The sequence below is a fragment of the Sander lucioperca genome, chromosome 13 (assembly GCF_008315115.2).
Source record: "Sander lucioperca isolate FBNREF2018 chromosome 13, SLUC_FBN_1.2, whole genome shotgun sequence".
In the NCBI taxonomy this organism is placed as follows: domain Eukaryota; kingdom Metazoa; phylum Chordata; class Actinopteri; order Perciformes; family Percidae; genus Sander; species Sander lucioperca.
The window spans coordinates 35,470,883-35,490,384 of NC_050185.1; the positions used below are offsets into that span (position 1 = coordinate 35,470,883).

Here is a 19,502-nt window from a genome sequence, read left to right on the forward strand (position 1 = left end):
TACTTTATGTTACTACAGCGGCCGGTCGCCGGTCAAGGCCGGTCACGTGAAAATCGGCCAATTCCGGTCCCCAGCCGATCAATCGGTGCATCTCTAACAACAACCTGGCTCTCAACACCAACACGGGACTGAGGTGGAGCGTGTCACCAGCTTCAGGTTTCTGGGTGTCCTCATCTCTGAGGACCTCTCTTGGACCCTCAACACCTCTACCCTGATCAAGAAGGCTCACCAGCGTCTCTTCTTTCTGAGGAGACTCAAGAAGGTCCACCTGTCTCCTCAGGTCCTGGTGAACTTCTACCGCTGCACCATTGAGAGCATCCTTACCAACTGTGTCACAGTTTGTATGGTATGGCAACTGCTCTGCCCATGACCGGAAAGCACTGCAGAGGGTGGTGAAAACTGCTCAACGCATCACCGGTTCCTCACTCCCCTCCATCGAGACCATCCAGGGCAAGCGATGCTTGCGTAAGGCGCACAGCATCATCAAAGACTGTTCTCACCCCAACCACAGCCTGTTCACCCCGCTCCCTTGCGGGAGGCGTTTCAGGTCTCTCCACACCCGAACCAGCAGGTTCAGGGCCCTGACACACCAACCAGACGGCCGACCGTCGGCAGTAAAGCCAGTCGGACTGATCAGTCGGGTCCCGAGGTCCAAAAAATGCCTCAAAACACACTGAGGCGACGCCGACTTGAGCGTACGCTCTGCACGTGCGCGAAACGTAATACGTCTCCATAGCAGAAGGCAGCGCTGCTCTGTATTGTTTCCATTAACAGTCTGATTATTTCCCAGAAAATGAAGACCGGCAGCTGATTGGACGAACGCGTCACGTGGTTCTTTTTTCTCCGGAAATTCACAGCCAGACTGTCATGGCGGCTCGTTCAGAATACAATCTCATATTGGACTAAAATAGTTCACCGAAACGTGTTTCTGAAAACATTTTAAGAGAGAAATAGGCCGTGCAGTTGCTGAATCTGTCTTCATTTCAGATCAACAAAGGTGAGTTTAAAAGATTTTCCTCTTTTAACTCTATCTGACGCCCCCAGCATTAGCTTAGCCTAGCACAGAACATGCAGGTAACTGGTTCCAACTAGCCGACTGCTCCGAATAAGTGACAAAATAACGCCAACATTTTCCTATTTACATGTTGTGATTTGTATAGTCACGCTCATTTGTGTGGCCAACAACCCCAGACGTGCTCTTCTATTAAAACCCAGTCTCACGGCAGTTAGTGAAATGGTCACGTTATTTAATCTATTGATTCGTGTTCACGGGGACGTTTTCTCGTTTTTTTCGTGGTGGGAAAAAGTTGAGAGAAAGGAAAAAGAGACCGTGCTGTGGTGTCCGTGTGTGCGTGCGTCCTTGAGAACTGTAACTGGTATAACTTATGTTGTCAGTTAATTGTAGCGTTGACCGGCATGAAATCACCATATGTCAGACTGACCTGCCGGTCGCCGGTCATGGCCGAGCACGTGAAAACGGCCAATTCCGGTCACCGGCCGGTCTATCGGTGCATCTCTAGTTTTAACCTGTTTACAGTGACAATGACACAGTCAAGTAATTTAACCCACATTTTCATGTTACGTTACACAATCATATTTTCCTGAGTTAAATATACAATAAAGACTGTTTTACCTTAACCGTAAAGCATTTTAAGACATTTTTTTCTCTTTTTGGCATGGATTATTGTGTGATCAAGACCAGATAATGAGCCCCTTTCATTATAAATACCCAAATATATCACATTAATTGTGATAAAAAAATTCGTTTTCTGTGCAGTGATTGTTTGGTTAGCTGTAAATATAAATATACATACACTTTATTTGCTAAAAAGGTAGACAATGAAATAATTTTGAAATCCATTTCTGTTACAGAGGAAGGACATTTTTCATCAGATAAATCATAGGATTCATCAAAAAAATTAATTGAATTTAAATTCAATTCCTGTTGTTGAGATGTAGTATACCAAACACTCTAATAAAAATAGAAAGTGCTTGAATTGGCATTTTTTTACACTTTCATTAATTTTCAAATTTTAAATCCTTATCCGTCTTTGACCCTACTACAGCTTTCACAACTGTTGATACAGGGGACAGCCATGTTGGATTTTGAACTCGGGCCACTGTGAGGTTGTCCGAGTTCCGAGCTTGGAAATCCGAGGTCTGCAAACTGCAAACGGCGTCACTAAATACATAAACTATCGTTTTATAAACACTAGCACAGAAAATGAAAAGGTACTCCCCGTCGGGGAATCGAACCCCGGTCTTCCGCGTGACAGGCGGAGATACTGTCCACTATACTAACGAGGAGGGACATATCACATCATGTGATCGCAGTGGACCAATCAATGGAATAGAGTATTCTTAGCAAGACGTGTGTCTTACAAAATATAACACTATATTACAACCGTAGTGAAAATGTATGGAGGAAATATTTATTCATAATTCAAATTTAAAGTCCAAAGAGAAAACGAAGCGAGATCAATTAAAAATATATATTTTTTTTAATTTTCCATTTGGCTTTTCCATTTGGATTTAATATTTGGCTTTTCAATTTCAATTTAACATTGGATTTTCATTTGGACTTGACACATATCAATGTAAACAGAATGAGAACATTCTCAAGTCATGCCTTGTTACCACTGGGCAGGCTGGTGGTGGTGGTGGTGTAATGGTGTGGGGGGGGGGGGGGGGGGGATCCCTTTCTCCTTCAGAACTGGCTTAATTATTTTTGTCATTGATTCAACAAGGTGCTGGAAGCATTCTTTAGAAATGTTGGCCCATATTGATAGGATAGGGTCAACCACGGTACTAATATGGTGTTCCTAATAATCGTTTAGGTGAGTGTATGCCTTTTTATTCATTCCTGTCCTCACACTTCAGCAATGTAACAAAACTGTGTTGCATTGGCCGGGAATCGAACCCGGGCCTCCCGCGTGGCAGGCGAGAATTCTACCACTGAACCACCAATGCTCACCTGTCTATTTTAAAAGCAGCTCCGCCCACCTCAGTGACAAGACATGATGCATTCCATTTACCTCGAAACTCGGAAGCTGGAGCTGGGAATGACGTCACACCAAAGTTGAATGCGTTACATTTACAAGTCGGATTTTCATTGTTCTCATTAGCTTTAGCCATTGTTAGCAATACCAGTTGATTTTTGTGCATACAAACAGCGTAAAAACATGTCCACAGATAGAAGTGGTGCATGCCTGGGTGAACGACTGATTTAGTGAGATACAAATAAGACATAAGTGCTTATTACTTTATGTTACTACAGCTTTCACAACTGTTGATACAGGGGGCAGCTATGTTGGATTTTAAACTTGGGGCTTTGGGCGGGTCCAGGCCCGTCTAGGCCCGCCCACAGCTCCGCGGCTGAAGTATATCGGAAACGTTAACTGTGTGTGAGTTGCCAAAAAAAGAAAAGGGAAAGGTGGCGATGAAAAGGTCAGACTCAAAAGGAAAAAAATTATGGAGGAGGAGGCAGCGAAATGCTCCAAAATAACGGACATGTTCCAGGCAACTTTGCTAAGCACCTAATGTCACAGCTAGGCATAGATGGGAATTACCACCAGCTACCAGCCAGCCAAAAGCTTGTGAAATTTGAAAGTAGCTCGTGGTAAATATGAGACAAATGAATGGTTTACTATTGAGTGGCTCTTGATTTTGTCCTTCAGTGGTTGGCAGATGTTCCTAGTTTTAAAATGAGTAACTTTCCTTGGCTGCTGCATCCGAAGAGCCCCCACCCCCGAGGGCCGGTGGTCTACGAAATTTCCCGGTAGATTTTTTGGTCCCACTCCGCCCCTGATTTTAAGCATTAGTTGCAACTTTATAATAACCATCCAAATGTTTATAGATGGTTTACAAAACAAGTATTAACCTTTGACAAAGTTTTAACCATACATCTAAATTTGTAAACTAGTTTATATTACACTAAATGATGAAATGCAAAAATTATGTTCTGATTTCTGATTCTGATATTACTAATAATTAGTAACATATATCATCATTTCATTGTTAGTTAGCAGTAAAATAACTGAACTAAAGTTTAATTAACTATCAATTTACCATTTATTAATGAAGGTGTTTTTGACTTAAGTTTAATTAACTATAAATTTAGCATTTATTAGCAATGGTGGTTGTATTGTTACCATCTCTTTTTGTGTCTATTAAAGTGCAAACAGCGTTTTATAAACACTAAAATGAAAAGGTACTCCCCGTCGGGGAATCGAACCCCGGTCTTCCGCGTGACAGGCGGAGATACTGTCCACTATACTAACGAGGAGGGACATGACACGAAATGTGATGGCAGTGAACCAATCAATGGACTAGAGTATTCATCGCAAGAAGCGTGTCACACAAAATATAAAACTATATTACAACCGTAGTGAAAATGTGTCGTCTTAACAAACCGTCTAGCTTACAAACAGCGTAAAAACATGTCCACAGATATAAGTGGTGCATGCCTGTGTGAACAACTGATTTAGTAAGATCCAAATAATACATAACTGCTTATTACTACTTTATGTTACTACAGCGGCCGGTCGCCGGTCAAGGCCGGTCACGTGAAAATCGGCCAATTCCGGTCCCCAGCCGATCAATCGGTGCATCTCTAACAACAACCTGGCTCTCAACACCAACACGGGACTGAGGTGGAGCGTGTCACCAGCTTCAGGTTTCTGGGTGTCCTCATCTCTGAGGACCTCTCTTGGACCCTCAACACCTCTACCCTGATCAAGAAGGCTCACCAGCGTCTCTTCTTTCTGAGGAGACTCAAGAAGGGCCACCTGTCTCCTCAGATCCTGGTGAACTTCTACCGCTGCACCATTGAGAGCATCCTTACCAACTGCAGGTAACCAGCAGGTTCAGGGCCCTGACACACCAACCAGACGGCCGACCGTCGGCAGTAAAGCCAGTCGGACTGATCAGTTCGGTCCCGAGGTCCAAAAAATGCCTCAAAACACACTGAGGCGACGCCGACTTGAGCTTACGCTCTGCACGTGCGCGAAACGTAATACGTCTCCATAGCAGCAGGCGGCGCTGCTCTGTATTGTTTCCATTAACAGTCTGATTATTTCCCAGAAAATGAAGACCGGCAGCTGATTGGACGAACGCGTCACGTGGTTCTTTTTTCTCCGGAAATTCACAGCCAGACTGTCATGGCGGCTCGTTCAGAATACGATCTCATATTGGACTAAAACAGTTCAGCGAAACGTGTTTCTGAAAACATTTTAAGAGAGAAATAGGCCGTGCAGTTGCTGAATCTGTCTTCATTTCAGATCAACAAAGGTTAGTTTAAAAGATTTTCGTCAGATTTTGAGAGGCTCATCCGCTCCCCATTTCCAGGTGAGTCCCGACTGCCCTGTCTCCGTCTGAACATGTCAGGTCGGCCCAAATGAATGCCGGCGGCTCCTCGGACGGCGGACGGCACGAACACACCGAACAGACTCGAGTCACAGACCTCACCAGACGGCCCGACGGCCGATGATCGGGCTGGTGTGTCTTCTCTATCAGAGGAAGCTTGTTTCCTGCAGCTATGACCCTACTGAATGCTCTGCATCCCTGTGACAATTAACCTACTAAGCTTTTCTGCTTCCATGCAAACTGCATTTCGCTGTCTTTGTACTTTTGCCTTTTCTTCATTCCTGTCCTCACAATTCAGCAATGTACACTAAACTAAACTAAACTATGTTGCATTGGCCGGGAATCGAACCCGGGCCTCCCGCGTGGCAGGCGAGAATTCTACCACTGAACCACCAATGCTGACTTATCTATTTTAAAAGCAGCTCCGCCCACCTCAGTGACAAGACATGATGCATTCCATTTACCTCGAAACTCGGAAGCTGGAGCTGGGAATGACGTCACACCAAAGTTGAATGCGTTACATTTACAAGTCGGATTTTCATTGTTTTCATTAGCTTTAGCCATTTTTAGCAATACCAGTTGATAACAACGCATTACGCCATTTTTTTGTGCATACAAACAGCTAAATTATTATTCTAAGTTTCATGTAAATCGGATTAACTTTTGCAAAGATACAACCGTTCCTGTTTCGACACCCACCTACAGGAACTTGGTCCTCCATAACTTGCACACTGTTTTAGCTATCATAAATCTTTTGATAAGTTTTTGTCATGAGGGTCCTCTTAGTCTATATGCAAGTTTTCGTGCCGATCGTACTCACGCCCCAGGAGCAGTTAGACAAAGTAGGTTTCCCATCTATCAATATTTTGCCGATTACTGAAAGAAAATTAAAACAGCGCCATCTAATGGCCGATTGCCGCCAAGTTTGGCAGAAATGCTCAACCGGCCATGAGGAACAACATGTTCAAGTTTTGGGGCAATCTGAGTAATTCTTTCCAAGATAACACAACTTCCTGTTTAGACAGGAAGTTGCTGTAACTTGTGCTGACGATCGAGTTCAATCACTACATAACTTTGTAGTTTTTGCCAGGTCTGATATGTGTGCAAGTTTTTCTGAGTTTTCCAACATGCTAAGCCCTTCAGAAATGTGAGTGACGTCGCGGAATAATAATCCTTAAAAAAACAATAGGTTCCTTCACACTTTCGTGCTCGGGCCCTAACTAGAACTGCAAGCAGTTACGATGGGGTCCAAGCCTCCCGGCGCCAGTCACCCCTGACGCCAGTCGCCCCCGACGACCTGTGGAGCGTGCGAAAGTGGGACCCAAAGTGTAACGGTAGGGAGGCAAACGTCAGGAAATATCAAGAGGTGTGAGCTGCAAGGTCTGTGGTACATTGCCATTGCAAATATCCCAGAGCCCTAAAGGATTTTTGACAACCTCTGGTCCGTCTGGTTTTATTTTCTATAAAAACTTGTAAAACATCAACCCTGTTGTCCACAGTCAATCTATGAACATCATTTCTTTTCAGGAAAAACTGGGCTATTAGAATGTTTGTGCTGCATTGAGGTCACTTGAATGTTAAAAAGGTTGTAGGACCATAAAGACAAATAAATACATAAAATGGAACATGAATCTCACAGATATATATTGATATCACACACACAGCAATGCCACACAAACATTTGTGTTGTCTAAAACAGTTCTATATATTTGGAGTCATCCAGTGCAAAAATAAACATATTGAACATTATAACTCATATAAACTATTTACATTTCTTACATACAGTGTATCAATCTTGGATGTAACGGTATGAATTAATGGCACAAAGACCCCAAAAAACTCTGGACTTCTAGGCTGGATACAAAACCCTCTGTCTTTATAAATTACAGAGTATGGTCTAGACCTACTCTATCTGTAAAGTGTCTTGAGATAACTCTTGTTATGATTTGATACTATAAATAAAATTGAACTGAATTGAAATTGAATTAAGGGCTAGGAAGACAACAAAGACATCAGCAGAACGGGGAGACTGTTCGCTTTTAGCTCCAAAAGACCGTATGTTTCTACTAGTTATAATTATAAAGTTATTAAGTTATGAATCAGAAGTGACATTTGGCGTCGTATATGACAACAAGTTTCGTGTTGATAGCATTTACTCTGGCAGAGATATTGCAATTGCAAATTTCCCATTTAAATGCATTGAGCTATTGGCCAAAAACAAATAAACGTTGATTATAGCGCCCTCTAATGGCCGATCTTTGGCGGATTTGGTACAGAGCATTGTAGTGGGATGTTGAACAATGATCTCAAGTTCTTTGCTGATAACATTTAATTTGGCCGAGATATGACATGATATGTGTGTGGTAGCTAGCTAGGAAAATTTGTTTATAATATGTAATGTGGGAGTTATAGGCAAAAACACGTTTGACGTCATTATAGCGCCACCTAGTGGTCCACATGTGTAATTTTTGGTAGGTGAGGTCCAAGACCCATTGTACATCTACCCTGTAAATTTAAAGTTGTTCACAATAGTGTAAGTGGTGAATCCAAATGTGGGTCCCATAGGCCACGCCCACTTTGACCAATCAGTATCCCACTCTAGGGGTGGCCTCATGAGTGGCCCTAGATGGTACAATCAATCAAACAATCAAATTTTGTAAAAATCGGATGAGCCATTCATGAGATATAAACTTTATGTACTTGTAGCGCCCCCTAGTGGCCAATTTTCGTAAAATGTGTGGGACACCTCCAGAGGGTCATGGCAAACAAGAATCTTAAGTTTTGCGTTGATAGCATTTATTTTGGTCGAGATATGGCAAAGTTGGTGTTTTCATACTTAGCTACACAAATTTGTTTGTGCGTAATATGCGTAATTTTTATCCTATAAAAATTCTTTGGATAACTTTTTGTCAGGTCGGTCTGGAGATGCTACCTGCCAAGTCTAGGAGAAGTTCGGCAAAGTAGGTTTTCGATAAATCGTGATTTTTCACGCATAAAAGTCTATGTGGAAATGGTGTGGCCTATATCAGGAGATTCAGTTGGATCCAGGGAACGAGAAGATATATGTTTTTTGAATGTGCGATGTATGGTTTGGGAGTTATTTTTTTCTGCAATAGCGCCACCTAGTGGTGGATATGTGTATTTTTTTTTATCTTTGCAATTTTCACCAGTTGCAACGACGAAGTAATCGGAAAAATAATAATCTGACCAAAAACAATAGGGTCCATGCAGTTTCACTGCTCGGGCCCTAATTACAACCGTAGTGAAAATGTGTCGTCTTAAGGCGAGACACTACAGGTGAATAGGCTAAAATTTTTAAATAATAGATATCTCCATGAAACTTCCTCAGTTGATTACTTACACAAGTATATAAAAAAAATGTATTACAAGTTTTTGAAATGTTTATGTTTAATTATGCAAATTAGGCATTTTCTCATTAAATATGCTTGATTTTGCATATATTTTCGGTAGATAGATCTGAACATATGATAAAGCCAGGTGCAAAATTCTTTTTTCATTTTGTTTACACACAAGATGAAAACAAAATTACAGAGGGATTTCAGGATATCTGCTTTCATTACCTAGGAAATCAAAATATACTGTCCATAGCCCTAAAAAAATCGATTTTCGCCATGTTTTTTAGCTTAAAATTTCACATAAATCAGGGCAGGAATGATTTATTAACAAATCCCTCTGTAAATATCTTCAGAATACTACAAAGTGTATAACTGGAAAGTTTGGTGTACACAGGTGCTACATAGGCTGAGATGTTTATACTGGAGAATGACAAAAAACTCATTTTGAGAAAACGGCATTTAAAGATTTAAATAGTGGAATTTAATACATTTCTATTGGAAAAATTGCTCAAAAACAGAATAAATGCTCAGGCCCTTAGTGATAATAATATAGAATATTTCAAGCTCATGAAAATTGATTATTTAATAAAATGGCAGGCATATAAGGCCTACAACTGCAGTAACTCAATGAATTAACATTGGCGTATCATGCACAAAGTTACAGACAAAACCCACGCTGGACAGGTGTATGGACACAGAACAGGACCAACAATAGATGTAACAGCTTTTTTAAAGTCCAACTGTCCATTCCAGCACCATATGTATTTTAGCTGTGCTTGGACTCTTGCGCCTATGTTTTACACTGGCAGCTGTGACGGTCTCAGCTTTTCAGGTCCTGAGCATATCAGTTTCTCTCATTGAATTGACCGTCACAACTGTGCTCTGAAGCCACAACTCCTCCATAACAGAAAGCATGGCAGAGGCACCTTCATCAAGGTGGAGATGGCCATACTTGCTGCTGCTCCAGCTTACCTTTCCCACAAAACAGTCCCCTCAGTCAGCTGATGGTGAAGATAACTAACCAGAACCAGTCCCCTCAGTCAGCTGATGGTGAAGATAACTAACCAGAACCAGTCCCCTCAGTCAGCTGATGGTGAAGATAACTAACCAGAACCAGTCCCCTCAGTCAGCTGATGGTGAAGATAACTAACCAGAACCAGTCCTCTCAGTCAGCTGATGGTGAAGATAACTAACCAGAACCAGTCCCCTCAGTAAGCTGATGGTGAAGATAACTAACCAGAACCAGTCCCCTCAGTCAGCTGATGGTGAAGATAACTAACCAGAACCAGTCCCCTCAGTCAGCTGATGGTGAAGATAACTAACCAGGCTCCCATCAGCACTGGTTCATAACACAACATGACAAAACTAATTACGACTCATTCAAAAGACCAATATTTAGAACATTGGAGAAAGCAAACAAAGTAGACTAAATTGTTATTTGACAGATTATCTGCACACTGTCAGAGATACAAAGAAGAGACGGATCCTGACTAAATACAGGCTCAGTGACCACCAACTGGGTCAGACAGAGATACACTTCCTCCTCCACGGGGAAAAACTATCTTCACTAAGAGAATTACACCTTGGAAAAATAGCCAAAAAAAGTTAACACCAGAAGAGAAGCTGGTAGTTCTCCTAGGAGAGATGACAGCAGCTCCACTGACATGTATCTGCCTGCCACAGCCTGAGGGACTCACCACCACTTAGGATCCCAAAATTACAGATTTGTTTAGTAGCCTATTATATAGTAATTATATTATACAAAACTGTAACTGGGACTGGGATCCGCGTTGCCTTGCATACATGGGATCCCAGCCCCACATAACTAAGATTTAGTAAACAAATTAATCAGGGCACGAGCGCCGACAGCGGCGAAGGCCCTATTGAAACTGAAGGAATTATTTTCCCAGCAATTAATTGGCTTTTTGAGGGGCTTAACATATTCAAAAACTCACCAAAATTGGCGGTCGCATGAAGTCTGGTGAAAATGTACGTATTTTAAGGGTTTCGGGAATAGGCGCACAAAAAGGGCTCGCTAGCGCCCCCTACAAAGTTAAAAAAATTGAGCCCCTGCAGTGCGTTTAACGTAGACTCACGAAAGTTGGTACACATATGTAACATGTCGAGATGTACAAAAAACGTCATTGGAGCCATACCCTAAACCCAACAGGAAGTCCGCCATTTTGATTTCAAAGTTCGAAATTAGTGCGATTTTGGCCATTTCCACACGTTGTACTTTAACGAACTCCTCCTAGAGATTTCATCCGATCAACTTCAAATTTGGTCTTTACCATCTTAAGACATTAAAGATGAAAAATTGTTAAAAGAAAAACTTTTCGTCATAGGGCATGGCCGTGGCGGGGCGGCCATTTTGTGCGTTTCTCCATCAAAACAGGAAGTGGGTGTAACTTGAGTGTACATTGTCCGACTGGCTCGAAACAACAGGAAGTAGGCCTAAAAGTCAAGGTGCTATACTTTAACGAACTCCTCCTAGAGATTTCATCCGGCGGACTTCAAATTTGGTCTATACCATCTCAACACCTTAAAGATGAAAAGTTATTAAAAGAAAAACTTTTCGTCAAACAGACCAAAGTTGAATGTGCTCCATTTACAAGTCAGATTTTCATTGTTTTCATTAGCTTTAGCCATTGTTAGCAATACCAGCGCAATACCAAAAACAACGCATTACGCCATTTTTTGTGCATACAAACAGCTAAATTATATTCTGATTTCTGATTCTGATAACATAACTAATAATTAGTAACATATATATCATCATTTCATTGTTAGTTAACAGTAAAATAAATGAACTAAAGTTTAATTAACTATCAATTTACCATTTATTAATGAAGGTTTTTATAGTGTTACTATTTTTGTGGCCGATCTATAAAATAGATGAGTATTTGTACACAGATAATAGCTTCCTACATAATGTTATAGATGCTTTACAACGTCTTAATTAACTATTAACAAAGTATTGTATTCATCAAACTTTATAAAAGCCATCCAAATAATGTTTATATACGGTTTATAAACAGTTTCTTAATCATTACAAATACTTAATAAAATATATACAATGTTGAGATTTGGGCAACAATAAACATAAGTTAAAGCATAATTAATAATCAGTAACATGATTAATTAATCTTTTCTCATGTTAGTTAACAGTTAAATAACTATTAACTTAAGTTTAATTAACTATAAGTTTAGCATCTATTAGCGTTGGTTGTTGTATTGTTACCATCTTTTTTGTGTCTATTAAAGTGCAAACGGCGTCACTAAAAACATAAACTATCATTTTATAAACACTAGCACAGAAAAAGAAAAGGTACTCCCCGTCGGGGAATCGAACCCCGGTCTTCCGCGTGACAGGCGGAGATACTGTCCACTATACTAACGAGGAGGGACATGGCACATCAGCTGATCGCAGAGGACCAATCAATGGAATAGAGTATTCTTGGCAAGAAGTGTGTCTCACAAAATATAAAACTATATTAAAGCTGCAAGCAAAGTCTAGGCGGAAATGGGCGTGGCCTATATCAGGAGATTCAGCTGGATCCAGGGAATGCAAAGATAAATGTTTTTTGAGTATATGTGATGTACGGCTTGGGAGTTATAGGGCCAAACGCGTTTTTTTCTGCAATAGCGCCACCTAGTGGTGGATATGTGTAATTATTTTTTAATCTTGTCATGTCGGACAGGGGCCTCTTCCAGACGTTCCCAATTTAGTTTCACCATCAAAACAGGAAGTGGCTGTAATTTGAGTGTACATTGTCCAATTGGCTCGAAACTTTTCAGGATTCATAAGAGTCCAACCCTGAGGACAAATAAAGGCCGATATTTACTTAAAGTCATAGCGCCCCCTAGTGGCAACAGGAAGTAGGCCTAAAAGTCAAGGTGCTATACTTCAACGAACTCCTCCTAGAGATTTCATCCTATCAACGTCAAAAAACTTTTCGTCCAACGGTGTGGCCGTGGCAAAACTGTGATCAGTTCCAAGCTTTGGCTGCTTGTGTTTTTTCCCACATTTTTCTAATGCCAGTACGTATTGCTGAAAATTAAGACAAAATGAAGCAAGTAAAAACAAGCTCACTGAGACGTTCTGTAGAGTGGAGAGGAGAAAGATCGCGTTGTGACTTTTGGTGTGAATAGCCAGATGAGCGATCGGGTACGAATCTACGCTTCGCCAGCTGTATCTTCCCGCTGTAAGAAGCGCATTCTTCATTCTTCTTCTTCATCTTCCCACATTCCCCCCTTTATTGCTCCATCTACATAGTGCCCTCTGCTCAAAAAAGTTCATTTAGTGGTGTAAAATAAAACCTAACCAAGTACGGCAGGGAAGGCCAAGCCTAAAGGCCATTTTATAGTCCTGCGCAGGCTCCACGCAGAGCTTTCACCGTAGCCTACGTAAGTCCTCACACTTCAGCAATGTAACAAAACTGTGTTGCATTGGCCGGGAATCGAACCCGGGCCTCCCGCGTGGCAGGCGAGAATTCTACCACTGAACCACCAATGCTCACTTGTAAAGTTTAAAAGCAGCCCCGCCCACCTCAGTGACAAGACATGATGCATTCCATTTACCTCGGAGCTCGGAAACTGGAGCTGGGAATGACGTCACACCAAAGTTGAATGCGTTACATTTACAAGTCAGATTTTCATTGTTTTATTAGCTTTAGCCATTGTTAGCAATACCAGTTCATAACAACGCATTACGCTGTTTTTTGTGTGCGTACAAACAGCGTAAAAACATGTCCACAGATAGAAGTGGTGCATGCCTGTGTGAACAATTGATTTAGTGAGATCCAAATAATACATAACTGCTTATTACTTTATGTTACTACAGCGGCCAGTCGCCAATCATGGCCGATCACGTGAAAATCAGCCAATTTCGGTCACCAGCCGGTCAATCGGTGCATCTCTAACAACAACCTGGCTCTCAACACCAAGAAGACCAAAGAGCTCATTGTGAACTTCAGGAAGTCTAAAGCTGGCACACACACCCCCATCCTCATCAACGGGACTGAGGTGGAGCGTGTCACCAGCTTCAGGTTTCTGGGTGTCCTCATCTCTGAGGACCTCTCTTGGACCCTCAACACCTCTACCCTGATCAAGAAGGCTCACCAGCGTCTCTTCTTTCTGAGGAGACTCAAGAAGGGCCACCTGTCTCCTCAGGTCCTGGTGAACTTCTAGCGCTGCACCATTGTTGTGTTTTCTGTGGAGTTTTGTCATTTGTGAAGTTTTATTTCTTATTTACATGCTTAATCAATCATTTAAATCAATCAATCAAATGTTTACCTTAAACCAGAGCTAGTGACACTTATGGAAGAACGTTTGCGGTTTAGCAGCCCAATAGTGTAGTGCCTCTTTAAGAGGAGTGTGCTGTGAGTACAGGTGACCGGTGAGTACTATGTGAAAAGGAAGCACGAGATTCATTCAGTTGGTGATGACTGTCAACCCGGTGTGCAGCCACTTGGTAAGCTCTCTCCTAATTACAAATGTTTTCTTGTCTGTGTTTATGATGTAGGCCTATGCTTTATCTGTCGCCATGCCATGTTGTTGTACTGTGTTTACGTCCGTTGCACATTAAAGACAACGCTATGCTTCGGTGGGCTGGGCAGGTTGGTTAACTGATGTAGATAACGCTATGCTCCGCTAGTAATAACGCTAGTTGTAAGTTAACAAGGTGGCGAAGCTGTGGGATGAAGCTGACGTTTAGACTTGTGACATTGCTGCACCATACGTTTCCGTTCGTGTTTACTTTCTTTAGCTTTATAAATGTCTGTAAAAGTATGAATCGCGGACCGATATTCAACGTAAGTGACGTTGTACTTCCTGGTTTACCGCAGGCCATTCTGGGAGCTGTAGTTTCCAGCTGCTAGCAGAAATACTGCATGCTTCTTGCATAGAGTTTTGGTAGGACTTACATGAATTGTTTGAAGTGTGAAGCGTGTACATGACAATTATGAAATGAGTATTATTGTTATTGTAGTATATTAATAATAATATTGTTTGTATTTGATTAATTATTTGATTTGATTAATGTTATGTGTTTATTGTTGCTTATTGTTATTAGGCTATTGAGGTAAAGAACTGGGAGCTGTGTTGTTTGTAATATTGAAACATTGCATTTCTTATTTCAGGTTTATTACCTGGTTTCCCTTTGTGAACAAAAAGAAATAAACAAACAAATGTGGAATACCGAGTAATATCCTTTGTACACTGGGTTGCCCTTTCCGTGGGGAGAACACGGAACAACCATTGACAGCATCCTTACCAACTATGTCAGTTGGTATGCAGGGTTCATACGCAATTTAACCAATACTTTTCTATGACTTTTTGGCAATTTTCCATGACTATGTATTCCTGAAAATGTCAGTTGACATTATAAATAAGAATACAAATCTTTGTTAAAGTTTACCCTCAGAAGTTTAACAAATCAAAAAAAAGAATTAAAGCTGCAAGCAGCGATGAACGGGCCCTCGCCTTCTTGCAGTCGGGGGTACTGGCAGACGCAACATCACATGTAGACCACACATTCTAAGTTTCATGTAAATCGGAATAACTTTTGCCAAGATACAACCGTTCATGTTTTAACAGCCCCCTACAGGAAGTTGTTCCTCCATAACTTGCGCATTGTTTTAGCTATCAAAATTCTTTTGATAACTTTCAGTCACGAGGGTCCACCGAGTCTATATCCAAGTTTTTGTGCAGATTGGACTCACGGCCCAGGAGGAGTTAGACAAAGTATGTTTCCCATATATCGCGATGTGGCTAATTAATAAAATAAATTCTAACAGCGCCATCTAATGGCCGGTTCACTCTAAATTTGGCATGGATGCTCAAGCCCCTATGCCAAACAACTGTGTCATGTTTGGTGTCAATCGGAATAAATCTTGGTAAGATACGCAACTTCCTGTTTCGACAGCCCCCTACAGGAAGTTGGTCCTCTGTAACTTGCGCATTGTGTTAGCTATCAAAATTATTTTCTTCTTCTTTTGATAACTTTTTGTCATGAGGGTCCACCGAGTCTACGTTTACATTTTTGTGCAGATGGGACTCACGCTCTAGGAGGAGTTAAAAAAAAGTAGGTTTTGCTCAAAGCGAATTTGCTAATTAATTGTTTTAGCTATTAAAATTCTTTAGATAACTTTTTGTCACGAGGGTCCTTCGAGTCTATATGCCAGTTTTTGTGCCGATCGGACTCACGCCCCAGGAGTAGTTAGACAGAGTAGGTTTCCCATATATTAATATTTTGCTGATTAATTAAAAAAAATTAAAACAGCGCCATCTAATGGCCGATTGACGCCAAGTTTGGCACAGATGCTAAACCGGCCATGACAAAAAACCTTGTCAAGTTTCGGGGCAATCGGAATAATTGTTGCCAAGATAACGCAACTTCCTGTTTAGACAGGAAGTTGCTGTTTAGACAGGAAGTTGCTGTAACTTGCGCATTACTATACTATCAAAATTCATAACTATCAAAATTCTCTGGATAACTTTTCGTCATGAGGGTCAACAGATACTACCTGTAAAGATTCAAGAAGATTGAAATCACAGCCTAGGACGAGTTCGAAAGAATGTAAAACACCTGAAAAATGCACAATTAAAAATGGCTGCCTTCCGGTTGGGCGGAGCTAATGAAGGTAAATGGGAAATATGTCCGCAATGATTAGAGCAATATGGGTATTGAATCTGGTGAAGATCGGAGCAACTATGTCCAAGTTAAGGCCTTCCATGCATTAAGGGGCGCTATGGAGCCCACTTACAGGTTTGGGCCAAATCGCTGTACAGTCTCGCAAAGCTCCCAGGTGTTTATGTGGGCGCCAATTTTTGTGAGTTTTCGTATATATTGAGGCCGTCAAAAATGTGCCCAAGTGCTAAAACCAATTAGGGGGCGCTATAGAGCAACCATACCACTCCCAAGCCTAAATGTGAATTCAGATGAAAGAGTTTACTATTGTGCATATGGCTGCAACATCTTGAGAGTTTTCATGCATCCTAAAGTCCTCAAACAAGCGTTCGTAAAATGAAGATTTTTACACGAAAACCAATATTTCGGAAATTATAGAATTTTGTAATTTTTTTAGGTATTTTAAAGGTTTCGGGAATAGGCGCACAAAAATGGCTCGCTAGCGCCCCCTACAAAGTTAAACAAATTGAGCCCCTGCAGTATGTATAACGTAGACTCTCGAAACTTGGTACACATATGTAACATATCAAGATGTACAAAAAACGTCATTGGAGCCATACCCTAAAGCCAACAGGAAGTCCGCCATTTTGAACTGAAAGTTCAAAATTAGTGCAATTTTGGCCATTTCCACGTCATACTTTAACGAACTCCTCCTAGAGATTTCATCCGATCAACTTCAAATTTGGTCTGTACCATCTTAAGACATTAAAGATGAAAAGTTATTAAAAGAAAAACTTTTCGTCATAGAGCATGGCCGTGGCGGGGCGGCCATTTTGTGCGTTTCTCCATCAAAACAGGAAGTGGCTGTAACTTGAGTGTACATTGTCCAACTGGCTCGAAACTTTTCAGGATTCATAAGAGTCCAACCCTGAGGACATCTAAAGGCCGATATTGACTCAAAGTTATAGCGCCCCCTAGTGGCAACAGGAAGTAGGCCTAAAAGTCAAGGTGCTATACTTTAACGAACTCCTCCTAGAGATTTCATCCAGTGGACTTCAAACTTGGTCTGTCCCATCTCAACACCTTAAAGATGAAAAGTTATTAAAAGAAAAACTTTTCGTCAAACGGTGTGGGCGTGGCGTGGCGGCCATTTTGATTGTTTAGCGATGAACGAGAAAGTGGCTGTCTCTACAGTGTGCATTGTCATATCTGCTTGAAATTTCCCACAATCAACAAGAGTCCAGGCCTGAGGACATATACAGGCCAATATTGACTTTTGGTCATAGCGCCCCCTTCTGGCAACAGGAAATGAGCCTTATATGACAAACATCATCCGATTTACATGAAACTTATAATGTGTGGTCTACATGTTATACTGTGCCACGCCCTATATTTTAACCACGCCCACTCACTCAGGCCACGCCCCCTTTCATAACATTTGAATCATTTAAGGTAGAGTCTTGTGTGAGGTATCATTGAACTCAGCAGAGTTTGTTTTTGACCCGTTTAAGGTAGACCCTTGTGTGAGGTATCGTTGAACTCAGCAGAGACTTTCTTTTTAATTGGTAAAGGTTTGCCCTGACCCCTATGCTTTGGCCACGCTCCCTGTCACAGCTAATGAACTGTATGACGTAGAGTCTTGTGTGAGGTATCATTGAACTCAGCAGGGAGTTCCCTTTTCATTGGTGACGATTTGCAGTGTCTGAGTGCTGCGCAAATGCACGGTCGCAAGGAGCGGCAAACGCCGGTAACCCCGACGCGTGCAGAGGAGCGCTGCTTGCAGCTTTAATAACTTATTGCTTTTGTCCAATTTAAGGCGCACGTTATGGGGCGCTATGGAGCCCCCTGGCAATGCCCGAGCCCAATCACTACAGAACTTTACAATTTTCACCAGTTGTGACGTGTGCAAATTTTTGTGAGTTTTCGTGCATGCTAACCCCCTCAAAAAATGCGACGAAGAATTGGGAAAAATAATAATCTAACCAAAAACAATAGGTTCCTTCGCACTTTCAGTGCAAGGCACCGTTGGGGCCTTGCACTTTCGTGCTCGGGCCATAATTAATCTTTTCTCATTTAACATTCCTATTAAATTACTATTAACTTAAGTTTAATTAACTATAAATTTAGCATTTAATAGCAATGGTTGTTGTATTGTTACCATCTCTTTTTGTGCCTATTAAAATGCAAACGGCGTCACTAAAACATAAACTGTTTTATAAACACTAAAATGAAAAAGTACTCCCCGTCGGGGAATCGAACCCCGGTCTTCCGCGTGACAGGCGGAGATACTGTCCACTATACTAACGAGGAGGGACATGAAAAGCCATGTGATCGCAGCGAACCAATCAATGGACTAGAGTATTCATCGCAAGAAGTGTGTCACACAAAATATAAAACTATATTACAACCGTAGTGAAAATGTCCCCGCCCACCTCAGTGACAAGACATGGTGCATTCCATTTACCTCAAAACTCGGAAACTGGAGCTGGGAATGACGTCACACCAAAGTTGAATGCGTTACATTTACAAGTTGGATTTTCATTGTTTTCATTAGCTTTAGCCATTGTTAGCAATACCAGTTGATAACAACGCATTACGCCGTTTTTTTATGTGCGTACAAACAGCGTAAAAACATGTCCACAGATAGAAGTGGTGCATGCCTGTGTGAACAACTGATTTAGTAAGATCCAAACGATTGACAAGGGTCCAGGTCTGAGGACATCTACAGGCCAAATTTACTTTGTTCATAGCGCCCCCCCGCTAACAACAGGATATCAGCCTTATATGACAAACATCATCCGATTTACATGAAACTTATAATGTGTGGTCGACATGTGATACTGAGCCGCCCCCTATACTTTAACCACGCCCCCTTTCATAACATTTGAACCGTTTAAGGTAGAGTCTTGTGTGAGGTATCGTTGAACTCAGCAGAGAGTTCCTTTTTTTCATTGTTGACAATTTGCTGCGTCTGAGTGTCGCGCAAATGCACGGTCGCAAGGAGCGGCGTCCGCCAGTAACCATCACTGCTTGCAGCTTTAATTACTTTATGTTACTACAGCGGCTGGTCGCTGGTCATGGCCGATCACGTGAAAATCGGCCAATTCCGGTCATCAGCCGGTCAATCGGTGCATCTCTAACAACAACCTGGC

The 19,502-nt window shown here is 41.6% G+C and overlaps 2 protein-coding genes and 7 non-coding genes across 9 annotated transcripts in view; 1 reads left to right on the forward strand and 8 right to left on the reverse strand.

The window, feature by feature from the left end:
• The window catches only part of LOC116036424 (bromodomain-containing protein DDB_G0280777-like), a 1,700,590-nt gene that overhangs the window by 206,500 nt on the left and 1,474,588 nt on the right, over nt 1-19,502 (reverse strand). The gene's annotated exons all lie outside the window — the stretch shown is intronic.
• The window catches only part of LOC116036425 (C1q-related factor-like), a 680,685-nt gene that overhangs the window by 123,699 nt on the left and 537,484 nt on the right, over nt 1-19,502 (forward strand). The gene's annotated exons all lie outside the window — the stretch shown is intronic.
• Nucleotides 2,236-2,307, reverse strand: trnad-guc. Its single transcript has one exon. It is a non-coding gene; the product is annotated as a tRNA-Asp (tRNA).
• trnag-gcc lies at nt 2,900-2,970 on the reverse strand. The gene has a single exon. It is a non-coding gene; the product is annotated as a tRNA-Gly (tRNA).
• Nucleotides 4,214-4,285, reverse strand: trnad-guc. Its single transcript has one exon. It is a non-coding gene; the product is annotated as a tRNA-Asp (tRNA).
• On the reverse strand, nt 5,693-5,763 carry trnag-gcc. Its single transcript has one exon. It is a non-coding gene; the product is annotated as a tRNA-Gly (tRNA).
• trnad-guc lies at nt 12,052-12,123 on the reverse strand. Its single transcript has one exon. It is a non-coding gene; the product is annotated as a tRNA-Asp (tRNA).
• Nucleotides 13,166-13,236, reverse strand: trnag-gcc. The gene has a single exon. It is a non-coding gene; the product is annotated as a tRNA-Gly (tRNA).
• On the reverse strand, nt 18,589-18,660 carry trnad-guc. Its single transcript has one exon. It is a non-coding gene; the product is annotated as a tRNA-Asp (tRNA).